At 41.9% G+C, this 13,097-nt stretch overlaps 1 pseudogene; it reads right to left on the bottom strand.

The window, feature by feature from the left end:
- Positions 1 to 34: 34 nt before the first annotated feature.
- Positions 35 to 13,029, bottom strand: LOC135558460 (vesicle-trafficking protein SEC22b-B-like; annotated as a pseudogene).
- Between the last annotated feature and the right edge of the window lie 68 nt (positions 13,030 to 13,097).

Raw genomic sequence — 13,097 nt, 5'->3', positions numbered from 1 at the left:
TGTTTTTGGGAGTGTTAATTCTAATTTCAACATGTAGTGTTCCAATTTTTTTATTCTGATAAACATTGAGAAGATAGTAAATATACCTTTGAACAAATAATGACTTACAATTATGTATGTTTTGTAAACAATAAACTCACGGTAACAAATTGTTTCACACTTAAGACCATTTGCATATATAATTTTCCTTCAGAGACATGGTAAAGAACCCCCACCTCATAATGTAAACATTGCTAACACATTTTCAATCCCTTTTATACTCCAGCGAATGGGATTATACAAACACTATGAATGCACAGACAGCTACACCTCGCTCACATTAGCAACCACAGGTCAGTATGTGTCCATAAAGATATTCGACATGTCTGTTTCAGCTGTGTGTCATGAGTCCAGCCACTCATCCAGTAATCAGACCAGGTCCCACCCTCCCCCTAAGGCACCTGTGTACAAGGTCCCACCCTCCCCCTAAGGCACCCGTGTAGGAACGTAAGCTTTGCTGTTAACAGAAACCATTAATATATTACAATTGACAGTTTTCATATTTGGTTACAAAGGGAACCCAGACTATCTCTCCTTTCACAGTCCTTACGCATCAGATCCACCAGAAACGCACATAGACGATAAGTGTAATGAAGAAGACTGCCCCGGCTGCTATCTTAGCATAGGTGGATCGGGTGTTGAGGTACTTGGCATCGCTGCGGTACTTCTTTGAAAGGCTGGACAGATTGCTGGCTTTGGTGTCGAGAGCTGTAGGGGAAAAAAAATGTCTGATTAATATTTAGGACCGTAATGTAACCAATAGCTGCCTTATATCTAACCGTGAATTTATGCAGGCTTTAATCATAAATTATTAGGAAAGGTGGGCAATTCCTGACATGAAAGTATGACTAAAAGTTTTTAAAGAACGAGGATTTTCAAAATGTGCAACAATACAAGGGAGATTATATGTAACTGTGAATCTCAGTGTTTGGAACATCACCGTTAACTTTGATGTCATCAGATAGAACATTTATAAAAAAATAAGTATTCTACAAAACTTAGAAATGTGCCTTTTTCACATGTTGAAACTGGTATTGTGCTGGTGATAACTGATGTATGAATGTGATGGTTGCCGTTTAAGAGATATTGCGATTCAACAACTGATGTTACTGAATATGGATCCAGCTCCACATTAGACAACTATACAGTTGAAGTCGGAAGTTTACATACACCTTAGCCAAATACATTTAAACTCAGTTTTTAACAATTCCTGACATTTAATCCTAGTAAAAATTCCCTGTTTTTGGTCAGTTCGGATCACCATTTTATTTGAAGAACGTGAAATGTCAGAATAATTGTAGAGAGAATGATTTATTGCAGCTTTCATTTCTTTCATCAAATTCCCAGTGGGTCAGAAGTTTACATACACTCAATTAGTATTTGGTAGCATTGCCTTTAAATTTTTTAACTTGGCTCAAACGTTTCAGTAGCCTTCCACAAGCTTTCCACAATAAATTGGGGAATTTTGGCCCATTCATCCTGACAGAGCTGGTGTAACTGAGTCAGGTTTGTAGGCCTCCTTGCTCACGCACATTTTTTCAGCTCTGCCCACAAATTTTCTATGGGATTGAGGTCAGGGCTTTGTGATGGCCACTCCAATACCTTGACTTTGTTGTCCTTAAGCCATTTTGCCACAACTTTGGAAGTATGCTTGGGGACATTGTCCATTTGGAAGACCCATTTGCGTTCAAGCTTTAACTTCCTGACTGATGTCTTGAGATGTTGCTTCAATATATCCACTGAATTTCCCCCCTCATGATGTTATCTGTTTTGTGAAGTGCAGCAGTCCCTCCTGCAGCAAAGCACCCCCACAACATGATGCTGCCACCCCCGTGCTTCACGGTTGGGATGGTGTTCTTGGGCTTGCAAGCCTCCCCCTTTTTCCTCCAAACATAACAATGGTCATTATGGCCAAAGAGTTCTATTTTTGTTTCATCAGACCAGAGGACATTTCTCCAAAAACTACGATCTTTGTCCCCATGTGCAGTTGCAAACCGTAGTCTGGCTTTTTTTATGGCGGTTTTGGAACAGTGGATTCTTCCTTGCTGAGCGGCCTTTCAGGTTATGTCGATATAGGACTCGTTTTACTGTGGCTATAGATACTTTTGTACCTGTTTCCTCCAGCATCTTCACAAGGTTCTTTGCTGTTGTTCTGGGATTGATTTGCACTTTTTGCACCAAAGCACGTTCATCTCTAGGAGACAGAACGCGTCTCCTTCCTGAGCGGTATGACGGCTGCGTGGTCCCATGGTGTTTATATTTGCGTAATATTGTTTGTACAGATGAACATGGTACCTTCAGGCATTTGGAAATTGCTCCCAAGGATGAACCAGACTTGTGGAGGTCTCACTTTCTTTCTGATGTCTTAGCTGATTTATTTTGATTTCCCCATGATGTCAAGCAAAGAGGCTACTGAATTTGAAGGTAGGCCTTGAAATACATCCACAGGTACACCTCCAATTGACTGAAATTATGTCAATTAGCCTATCAAAAGCTTCTAAAGCCATAACATAATTTTCCATGGAATTTTCCACGCTGTTTAAAGGCACAGTCAACTTAGTGTATGTAAACTTCTGACCCACTGGAATTGTGATAGAGTGAATTATGAGTGAAATAATCTGTCTGTAAACAATTGTTGGAAAAATTATTTGTGTCATGCAAAGTTTGCCAAAACTATAGTTTGTTAACAAGAAATTTGTGGAGTGGTTGAAAAACAAGTTTTAATGACTCCAACCTAAGTGTATGTAAACTTCTGACTTCAACTGTATGTATGAAAACATCTGCTAAACTATCCCTTTTAAATGAATGATGTGTATTTTATGTCTGTATGGTGGTTTTGATGCCAGGGCTGTGTACTGTACGAGGTATGATCATTATAAATGACCTGATAGGGCCTCTCCTCGTTGCAGGACCTCTTCAATGTTTGCCACCATGATCCGCTGGACATCCTGCAGTTCTGTGTTGATGCTGCCCAGGTTCCTCCGTGCCCTGCTGTCAATGTAGGTTTTTTAGTTTTCTGGATGTACGTGTCTGAGGACAGAGGAAGGATGAGACGCAATTACACACTAAGTGTTGGTTTATGGTGCATCTCCATTACGTTGAGTCATTTAGCAGACCCTCTTGTCCAGAACGACTTACAGGAGCAATTAGGGTTAAGTGCCTTGCTCAACGGCACAACAGATTTTTCACCTTGTTGGCTAAGGGATGCGAACCAGCGACCTTCAGGTTACTGGCCCAACGCTCTTACCACTAGGCTACCTGACACCCTACTCTAATGTGGCATCCTCTAGTTGTCCACTCGTCTCTGCTGCACTGAATCAAAAAACATGGAATGGGGGAAAGCAATACAGCAGGGAATTTGTTTTTGCCAGACTTATTTAGTGTTTGTTTTTTACATCAGTGTGGATTAAGGAAAGGCATTATGAAGGAAAGGACATTTCCCAAATGCTTTTTGTTTGCCTGGGATGTCTTAAAAATGGGACGATAATGAGTGAAAAAAAGACAACCTCTCACCAAACTCAATGAAAGAGTACGGCCTGGAGACTGTGGGGACTTTCTTTCCATGCTGCTCATGGAACTCTGTCTGGAGGTCTTCCAGGTACCCAAAGACCAGCCTCTTGGGAAACACGGCTTCGCACAAGGCCAAGTAGCACACACCATGTTCTAATACATAGCTGGGGAGACAGACATTAGTATGTTAAAGGAAAGTAACAGAGTTATAGTGAAGCTTCATTGAGATTTCCACATAGACCCACAGTATCCGTCCAGTGACAGGCTAGAGAGTTATCGTAAAAAGGGTCATTGTCTCCAGAGTTACTCCTGACCACATAACCAGCCTAGTTTACTCACAAAACAACTCAGGGCCCTGAATGACACAGCAGACACACCGCAGTGCATACTAAATGAATGGCGAGGACACAACCGGAACATCGCTTTAAATTCCTCAATGCCACGCGAAATACACAAAGATAATAATGACAGTATTATAAACACAGATTTAGGAGGAGGTCCTAGAGAGTTCCACCTTTGATTATCACACAAGACTGCTACTTGACTGGTAAATATAGAATGGTGGCTAGGCTGTATGCAAAATATAAAATGACAATTGTGCATAGAAGATTAATCATGTTACTTAGTGTTAGTGTTTTCTGTATGCTGGTTATTCAAATTTACACAAGGATGTGTTCTTAAGGCCTCATCAGCCTGGTTATTATCAGTTAGTCAGTAGTTACTCAATTAATAAGTAACTTTTTGGTACAATTTTGCATGTTCAGCCTAGGAGAACCTGTAGAGTGTGTGTGTCGAGTCCATCCAACTCCGATCCTATTGGCTTTGTGTGTGAAAGAGAAATTCATCTTCATTAGCTTATTATACTGAACAAAAGTATAAACAACAATTTCAAAGATTTTACTGAGTTACAGTTCATATAAAAGGAACTCACTAAATTGACAAATTCTTTAGGCCCTAATCTATGGATTTCACATGACTGGGCAGGGGTGCAGCCATGGGTGGGCCTTGGAGGGCATAGGCCCACCAACTTGGCAGTCAGGCCAATTCATTGGGGAGCCAGACTCAGCCAATCAAAATGAGTTTTTCCCCACAAAAGGGCTTTATTACAGACAGAAATACTCCTCAGCACCCCCCCTCAGACGATATGTCAGGTGGATATGGATAGTCTTGGCGAAGGAGAAATGCTCACTAACTGGGATGCAAACAAGTTTGTGCACAAAATTCGACAGAAATAAGCTTTTTGTGCGTATGGAACTTTTCTGGGATTTTTTATTTCAGCTCATGAAACCAACACTTTACATGTCGCGTTGATATTTTGTTCAGTGTAGTAACCCTCCCCAACAATATCACTCTGGATGCAGTAGTGACTGTGATATTATTTAAGACAAATGTAAAAGATATATAAAAATATAATATATTAAGAAAATCTACTTCTAACAATACTTACTGGAAAGACATGACCCCAGCCTCCAGGGTACATCTGTTGGGGCTCTGGGCATTGAGTTTGCGGCAGAGCTGCTTAGCCTGGCTCTGGTAGTGTTGCAAGTCTCTTCCTGACTAAACATAGGCGAGATAAAGGGGTATAAAATAACACATTTGCAGTTATAACAAACAGCTATACTATATCTGATAGAACGCAAATGGGAAAATAAAATGTTAGCTAGTAGTATTCAGCAGAATATGGTACAACTTTGCCGTGCTAACTTTACAAATGTGATTTAGCCTTCTAACTAGCTAGCTAGTTAAATTAGCTAGGAAGTATGCTACATGACCAAACGTATGTGTACACCTGCTCATCGAACATCTGCACACACTTCATCAGTCTCTCATTCACAATTTGACAACCACTTGATAATATACTCAGACTATTCTCAATTTAATCTGGTCTTCACCTATAGCCTACTAAAATACACTAACATGACCAATGGGACACCTGCTTGTTGACCACCTCGTTCCAAAATCATGGGCATTAATATGGAGTTGGTCCCCCTTTGCTGCTATAACCGTCCTCCTGAGAAGGCTTTCCACTAGATGTTGGAACATTGCTGCCATTCAGCCACAAGAGCATTAGTGAGGTTGGGCGATTAGGCCTATCTCGCAGTCACTGTTGAAATTCATCCCAAAGGTTAGATGGAGTCGAGGTCTGGGCTCTGCCAGTCAAGTTCTTCCACATCGATCAACAAACCATTTCTGTATGGACCTAGCTTTGTGCATGGGGGCATTGTCATGCTGAAAGTGGACAAGGCCTTCCCCAAACTGTTGTCACAATGTTGTGCAGCACAGAATTGTCTGGAATGTTATTTTATGCTGTAGCATTTAGAGTTCCATTCACTGGAACTAAGGGTCTAGCCCGAACCATGAAGAATCCCCAGACCATTATTCCTCCGCCACCAAACTTTACAGTTGGCACTATCTACTGGGGCAGGTAGTGTTCTCCTGGCATCCCTCAAAACCAGATTCATTCTGTCGCACTGCCAGATGGTGATGCTGATTCATCACTCCAGAGAACGCATTTCCCCCTGCTCCAGAGTCCAATGGTGGCGAGCTTTACACCACTCCAGCCGACACTTGGCATTGCGTATGGTGATCTTAGGCTTGTGTGCGGCTGCTCGGCAATGGAAACCCATTTTATATAGTTCCAGACGAACGTTGCTTCCAGAGGCAGGTTGGAACTCGGTAGTGAGTGTTGTAACCGAGGACAGACGATTTTTACACGCTTCAAACACTCGGCGGTCCCGCTCTGTGAGTTTGTGTGGCTACCATGTCGCAGCTTAACCGTTGTTGCTCCTAGACATTTCCACTTCACAATAACAGCCCTTACAGTTGACCAGGGCAGCTCTAGCAGGGGAGACATTTGACTAACTGACTTGTTGGAAAGGTGGCATCCTATGACGGTGCCACGTTGAAAGTCATGGAGCTCTTCAGTAAGGTTATATTACTGTCAATGTTTGACTATGGAGATTGCATGGCTGTGCGGTCAAACAACTATTAATAATGGGTGTGGCTGAAATAAACAAATCTACTCATTTAAAAGGGTATCCTCATACTTTTGTATATACAGTGCTTTCAGGAAAGTTCAGACCCCTTCACTTTTTGTTACAGCCTTATTCTAAAATTGATTAAATTGTCCCCCCATCAATCTACACACAACACCCCATAATAACAAAGCAAAAACAGCTTTTAGAACTTTTTGCTAATTTATTAAAAAATAAAAAAAACTCATATCACATTTACATAAGTATTCAGACCCTTTACTCAGTACTTTGTTGAAGCATCTTTGGCAGCAATTACATCCTTGAGTCGTCTTGGGTATGACGCTACAAACTAGGCACATGTATTTGGGGTGTTTCTTCGTAGGTTCCTGCCTTTCTAGGGAGTTTTTCCTAGCCGCCGTGCTTCTACATTTGCATTGCTTGCTGTTTGGGGTTTTAGACTGGGTTTCTCTACAGCACTTTGTGACATTTGCTGATGTAAAAAGAGCTTTATAAATACATTTGATTGATTCATTTCTTACATTCTTCTCTGCAGATCATCTCAAGCTCTGTCAGGTTGGATGGGGAGCGTCGCTGCATAGCTATTTTCAGGTCTCTCCAAAGATCGGGTTCACTTCCCTGATCAAGGCTCTTCTCCCCCGATTGCTCAGTTTGGCCGGGTGGCCAGGTCTACGAAGAATCTTGGTGATTCCAAACATTCTCCCATTTAAGAACGATGGAGGCCACTGTGTTCTTGGGGACCTTCAATGCTGCATTTTTTGGTACCCTTGCCCAGATTGGTGTCTCGACACAGTCCTGTCTCGGAGCTCTACAGACAATTCATTCGACCTCATGGCTTGGTTTTTGCTCTGAGGGTATACTTAAGTAAATAAGATATTTCTGCTTTTTCTTTTTAATAAAAAAGAAAAAAAAGTCTAATTACCTGTTTTAACTTTATCTTTGAAGTATTGTGTGTAGATTGATGAGGGGAAAATGACTTGATCCATTTCAGAATAAGGCTGTAACGTAACAAAATGTGGAAAAGTGAAGGGTCTGAATACTTTCCGAATGCACTGTATAGAGTAGCTCTCAAACTCCAGGTATCATTCTGCCTTCTCCCTAGAGTTCTCAGCCATAAGCTTCACCGAAGTCTGGTTCAGGTTAACTACAATCCCAACGCTGTGATTTAACACTTAGAAACGTCAATAAGCATTGCTTGCAATATGGCTTTCGAAACATATGGCCCTTTCAACAGCGAGAAAGAATCCTTCAAATAAAAAATAAAAATACACTGTCTCAGTTTTGCACAGATCCATACTAGAGGTCGACCAATTAATCAGCATGGCCGATTAATTAGGGCCGATTTCAAGTTTTCATAACAATCAGTAATTGGCCTTTTTGGACGCCGATTACGCTGCAATCCATGAGGAAACTGCGTGGCAGGCTGACCACCTGTTACGCGAGTGCAGCGACCAAAGGACCTTGTGGCTGCAATGAGCCAAGGTAAGTTGCGAGCTAGCATTAAACTTTTCTTATAAAACAACCATCAATCTTCACATAATCACCAGTTAACTACACATGGTTGATGATGTTAACTAGGTTAACTAGCTTGTCCTGTGTTGCATTTATTCAATGTGGTGCCTGTTAATTTATCATCGAATCACAGCCTACTTCAACTTTTCCAAAAGGTTGATGACTTAACAAAAGTGCATTTGTGAAAAAAGCACATTCATTGCACAAATGTATCTAACCATAAACATCAATGCCTTTCTTAAAATCAAAACACAGAAGTATATTTTTTTAAACCTGCATATTTAGTTAAAATAAATGCATGTTAGCAGGCAATATTAACTAGGGAAATTCTGTCACTTATCTTGCGTTCAGTGCAAGCAGAGTCAGGGTATATGCAACAGTTTGGGTCACTTGGATTGTTGCGAACTGTTTCTTCCTAACAAAGACCGTAATTAATTTGCCAAAATTTTACATAATATTGAAGGTTGTGCAATGTAACAGCAATATTTAGACTTAAGGTTGCCACCCGCTCAACAAAATACGGAATGGTTCCGTATTTCACTGAAAGAATAAACGTTTTGTTTTCGAAATTATAGTTTCCGGATTTGACCATATTAATGAGCAAAGGCTTGTATTTCTGTGTGTTTATTATAATTAATTTGACATTTGATAGAGCAGTCTGACTGAGCAGTGGTAGGCAGCAGCAGGCTCGTAAGCATTCATTCAAACAGCACTTTACTGCATTTGCGAGCAGCTCTTAGCAATGCTTGAAGCACAGCGATGTTTATGACTTCAAGCCCATCAACTCTCGAGATTAGGCTGGCAATACTAAAGTACCTATAAGAACATCCAATAGTCAAAGGTCTATGAAATAGAAATGGTACAGAGAGAAATAGTCGACGCGTCATAATTCCTATAACTACAATCTAAAACTTCTTAACTGGGAATATTGAACCACCAGCTTTCACATGTTCTCATGCTCTGGGCAAGGAACTTAAACATTAGCTTTTTTTACAAGGCATATATTGCAATTTTACTTTCTTTTCGCATTATTTAAACCAAATTGAACATGTTTCATTATTTATTTGAGACTAAAAAGATTTTATTTATGTATTATATTAAGTTAAAATAAAAGGGTTCATTGTTCATTCAGTATTGTTGTAATTGCAATTATTACAAATAAATATACAAATTGGCCGATTAAAATCGGCTTTTTTTGGTTCCTCCCCCCAAAAATTGTTTTTAATTAAAAATCAGAATCGGTTGACCTCTAATCCATACAGCTTCCACTTCCTGAGTCACACTTACACACAGGTGTTCTGAGCATAATAAATAATGGCGCCGTAGATGGCTGCCGTTTTACGGTCTCCTAACCAATTGTGCTATTGTGTGTATTTTGTTCCGTTATTTGTAACTTATTTTGTACATAACGTTTCTGACAATGTCGCTTATGACTGAAAAGAGCTTCAAGATATCAGACGCAAAAGATTTACTTCAGACACCCGACCAAATCCCTGTGATTGACATTAGAAAGAGACGGAGATAACGGGGACATAGGTCAGGGTGCCTTGTAAGGATCCGACAGCGAGTGGGTAATCTGCCTCTACCATCAGTCCTATTAGCCAATGTATAATCATTGGACAACAAAATAGATTAACTACAATCACGAATATCCTACCAATGGGATATTAAAAACTGTAATATCTTGTGTTTTACGAGTCGTGTCTGAACGACGACATTAATAATAACATACAGCTGGCGGGGTTTACGCTGCATCGGCAAGATAGAACAGCCGTCGTCAGTAATACAAGGGGTGGCGGTCTGTGTATATTTGTAATCAACAGCTGGTGCACAAAATCTAATAGTAAGGAAATCTCAAGGTTTTTGCTTGGCTGAGGTAGAGTATCTCATGACAAGCTGTAGACCACACTATTTACCAAGAGAGTTTGTCTATTTACCACCACAAACCAATGCTGGCACTAAGACCGCAACCAATGAGCTGCATATGGCCATAAGCAAACAGGAAAAGGCTCATCCAGAGGCAGCGCTCCTAGTGGACGGGGACTTTAATGCAGGAAACTTGAATCCGTTTTATCTCATTTCTAACCGCATGTTATGTGGGCAATAAGAGGAAGAAAAAAAACTCTAGACCACCTTTACTCCACACACAGAGACGCGTACAAAGCACTCCATCTCCCTCCATGTAGAAAATCTGACCATAATCCTATCCTACTGATTCCTGCTTACAAGCAAAAACTAAAGCAGGAAGCACCAGTGACTCGGTCAATAAAGAAGTGGTCAGATGATGCAGATGCTAAGCTACAGGACTGTTTTGCTAGCACAGACTGGAATATCTTCCTGGATTCTTCCGATGGCATTGAGGAGTACACCACATCAGTCACTGGCTTCATCAATAAGTGCATCGATGATGTCGTCCCCACAGTGACTGTACGTACCCCAACCAGAAGCCATGGATTACAGACAACATCTGCACTGAGCTAAAGGGTAGAGCTGTCGCTTTCAAGGAGCTGCCCTCCGAACAAAGATAAAAAAAGGCAAAGCATCAATACAGGACTAAGATTGAATCATACTACACCGGCTCTAGCACTCGTCAGATTTGGCAGGGCTTGCAAACTATTACAGACTACAAAGGGAAGCACAGCTGCGAGCTGCCCAGTGACACGAGCCTACCAGACGAGCTAAATTACTTCAATGCTCGCTTCGAGGCAAGCAACACTGAAGCATGCATGAGACCATCAGCTGTTCCAGACAACAGTGTGATCGCGCTCTCAGTAGCCGATGTGCTTAAGACCTTGAAACAGGTCAACATTCACAAGGCCGCAGGGCCAGACGGATTATCATGACTTGTACTCCAAGCATGCACTGACCAACTGGCAAGTGTCTTCACTTATATTTTCAACCTGTCCGTGACCGAGTCTGTAATACCAACATGTTTCAAACACACCACCATAGTGTTCCTGGGCACAGGGACTAAGGTAACCTGCCTAAATGACTACTGACCCATAGCACTAACATCTGTAGCCATGAAGTGCTTTGAAAAGCTGGACATGGCTCACATCAACACCATTATTCCAGAAACCCTAGACCCACTCCAATTTGCATACCGCCCCAACAGAGCCACAGATGATGCAATCTCTATTGCACGCCACACTGCCCTTTCCCACCTGGACAAAAATAACACCTTTGTGAGAATGCTATTAATTGACTACAGCTCAGTGTTCAACACCATAGTACCCTCAAAGCGCATCACTAAGCTAAGGACCCTGGGACTAAACACCTCCCTCTGCAACTGGATCCTGGACTTCCCGACGGTCCGCCCCCAGGTGGTAAGGACAGGTAACAACACATCCGCCACGCTGAGCCTCAACACGGGGGCCCCTCAGGGGTGCGTGCACACTTCCTGCACACGCATGACTGCATGGCCAGGCACGACTCCAACACCATCATTAAGTTTGCCAACGACACAACAGCGGTAGGCCTGATCACCGACAAAGATGAGACAGGACAACAACCTCTCCCTCAACGTGAACAAGACAAAGGAGATGATTGTGGACTACAGCAAAAGGAGGACTGAGCACGCACCCATTCTCATCAACGGGGCTGTGGTGGAGCAGGTTGAGAACTTCAAGTTCCTTGGTGTCACATCACCAACAAACTGTCATGGTCCAAACACACCAAGACAGTCATGAAGAGGGCACGCAAAGCCTATTGCCCCCCAGGAGACTGAAAAGATTTGGTATATGTCCTCAGATCCTCAAATAGTTCTACAGCTGCATTATCGAGAGCATTCTGACTGGTTGCATCACTGCCTGGTATGGCTGGCAACTGCTTGGCCTCCAACCGCAAGGCACTACAGAGGGTAGTGCTTACGGCCCAGCACATCACTGGGCCAAGCTTCCTGTCATCCAGGAGCTCTTTACAAGGCAGTGTCAGAGGAAGGCCCTAAAAAGACTCCAGCCACCCTAATCATAGACTGTTCTCTCTGCTACCTCACGGCAAGCGGTACCGGAGCACCAAGTCTAGGTCCAAAAGGCTTCTTAACAGCTTCTACCCCCAGGTCATAAAACTCCTAAATAGCTAATCAAATGTCTATCCAGACTATTTGCATTGTTGTCGTCCCCCTCTTTTATGCTGCTGCTACTCTATGATCTATGCATAGTCACTTTAACTCTACCTACATGTACATATTACCTCAATTACCTCGACGAACCTGTGCCCCCGCACATCGACTCTGTACCGGTACCCCCTGTATATAACCTCGCTACTGTTATTTTACTGCTGCTCTTTAATTATTTGTTATTTTTAACTTAACTATTTTTTACTTAACAAAGGTTTTTCTTTAAGCTACATTGTTTGTTAAGGGCTTGTAAGTAAGCATTTCACTGTATTCGGCGCATGTGACAAATAAAACTTTATTTGATTTTCTAGTTAGCTAACTTTAATTGACACAGGTGGTTGCCTCTTGTCTTCAGTATGTTTTCCGTAAACTTGCGCTGTACCATAGAGATATGGCCATGTGGGGAACACTAACCCTTTCAAGGTGTGTATCAATTTAACCATTTTTTGTTCTATTATTTCTAGCTGATTTGAAAGACAAGGTCCTTATGCTTCCAAAAACTGTACCGCAAGTGATGTGTGTAAATGTTCAGATTGACAGAGCACCCACATACAGAAGACGCCTTCGTCAAATTACTTATGTGCAATGTAATGACATCGAGGGCTAACCTTAGCTAGGAAACACATTTTATTCATTCAAACCTGCTCGTCTTCTTGCATCGATGCAGCAAGCGGCAGTCCATCTGCTACCCGAGCGATCATTGTCAGCAAAACCATATTGACCGAAATCTCTCAAATTCACACTACAGATTGAGTTGTAGGTGTTTACTGGCTGTGCCAAAACTTTCTATAAACTTGGCTACGTAGCTTCTGCTGTCAATTCTGACGCGCTGGAGGGGAGCTCGAAGTGTGAGCTGGCCGGAAGTCTATGTTGTTGCGCCCTGGAATTGGGTCCGACTGCAAATACGTTTTTTTGCAACTTTCTTA

Source organism: Oncorhynchus masou, chromosome 17 (genome assembly GCF_036934945.1).
Source record: "Oncorhynchus masou masou isolate Uvic2021 chromosome 17, UVic_Omas_1.1, whole genome shotgun sequence".
Lineage (NCBI taxonomy): Eukaryota > Metazoa > Chordata > Actinopteri > Salmoniformes > Salmonidae > Oncorhynchus > Oncorhynchus masou.
Note: the sequence above shows the minus strand (reverse complement) of the source record. Positions and strands in the feature narration are given on the sequence as shown.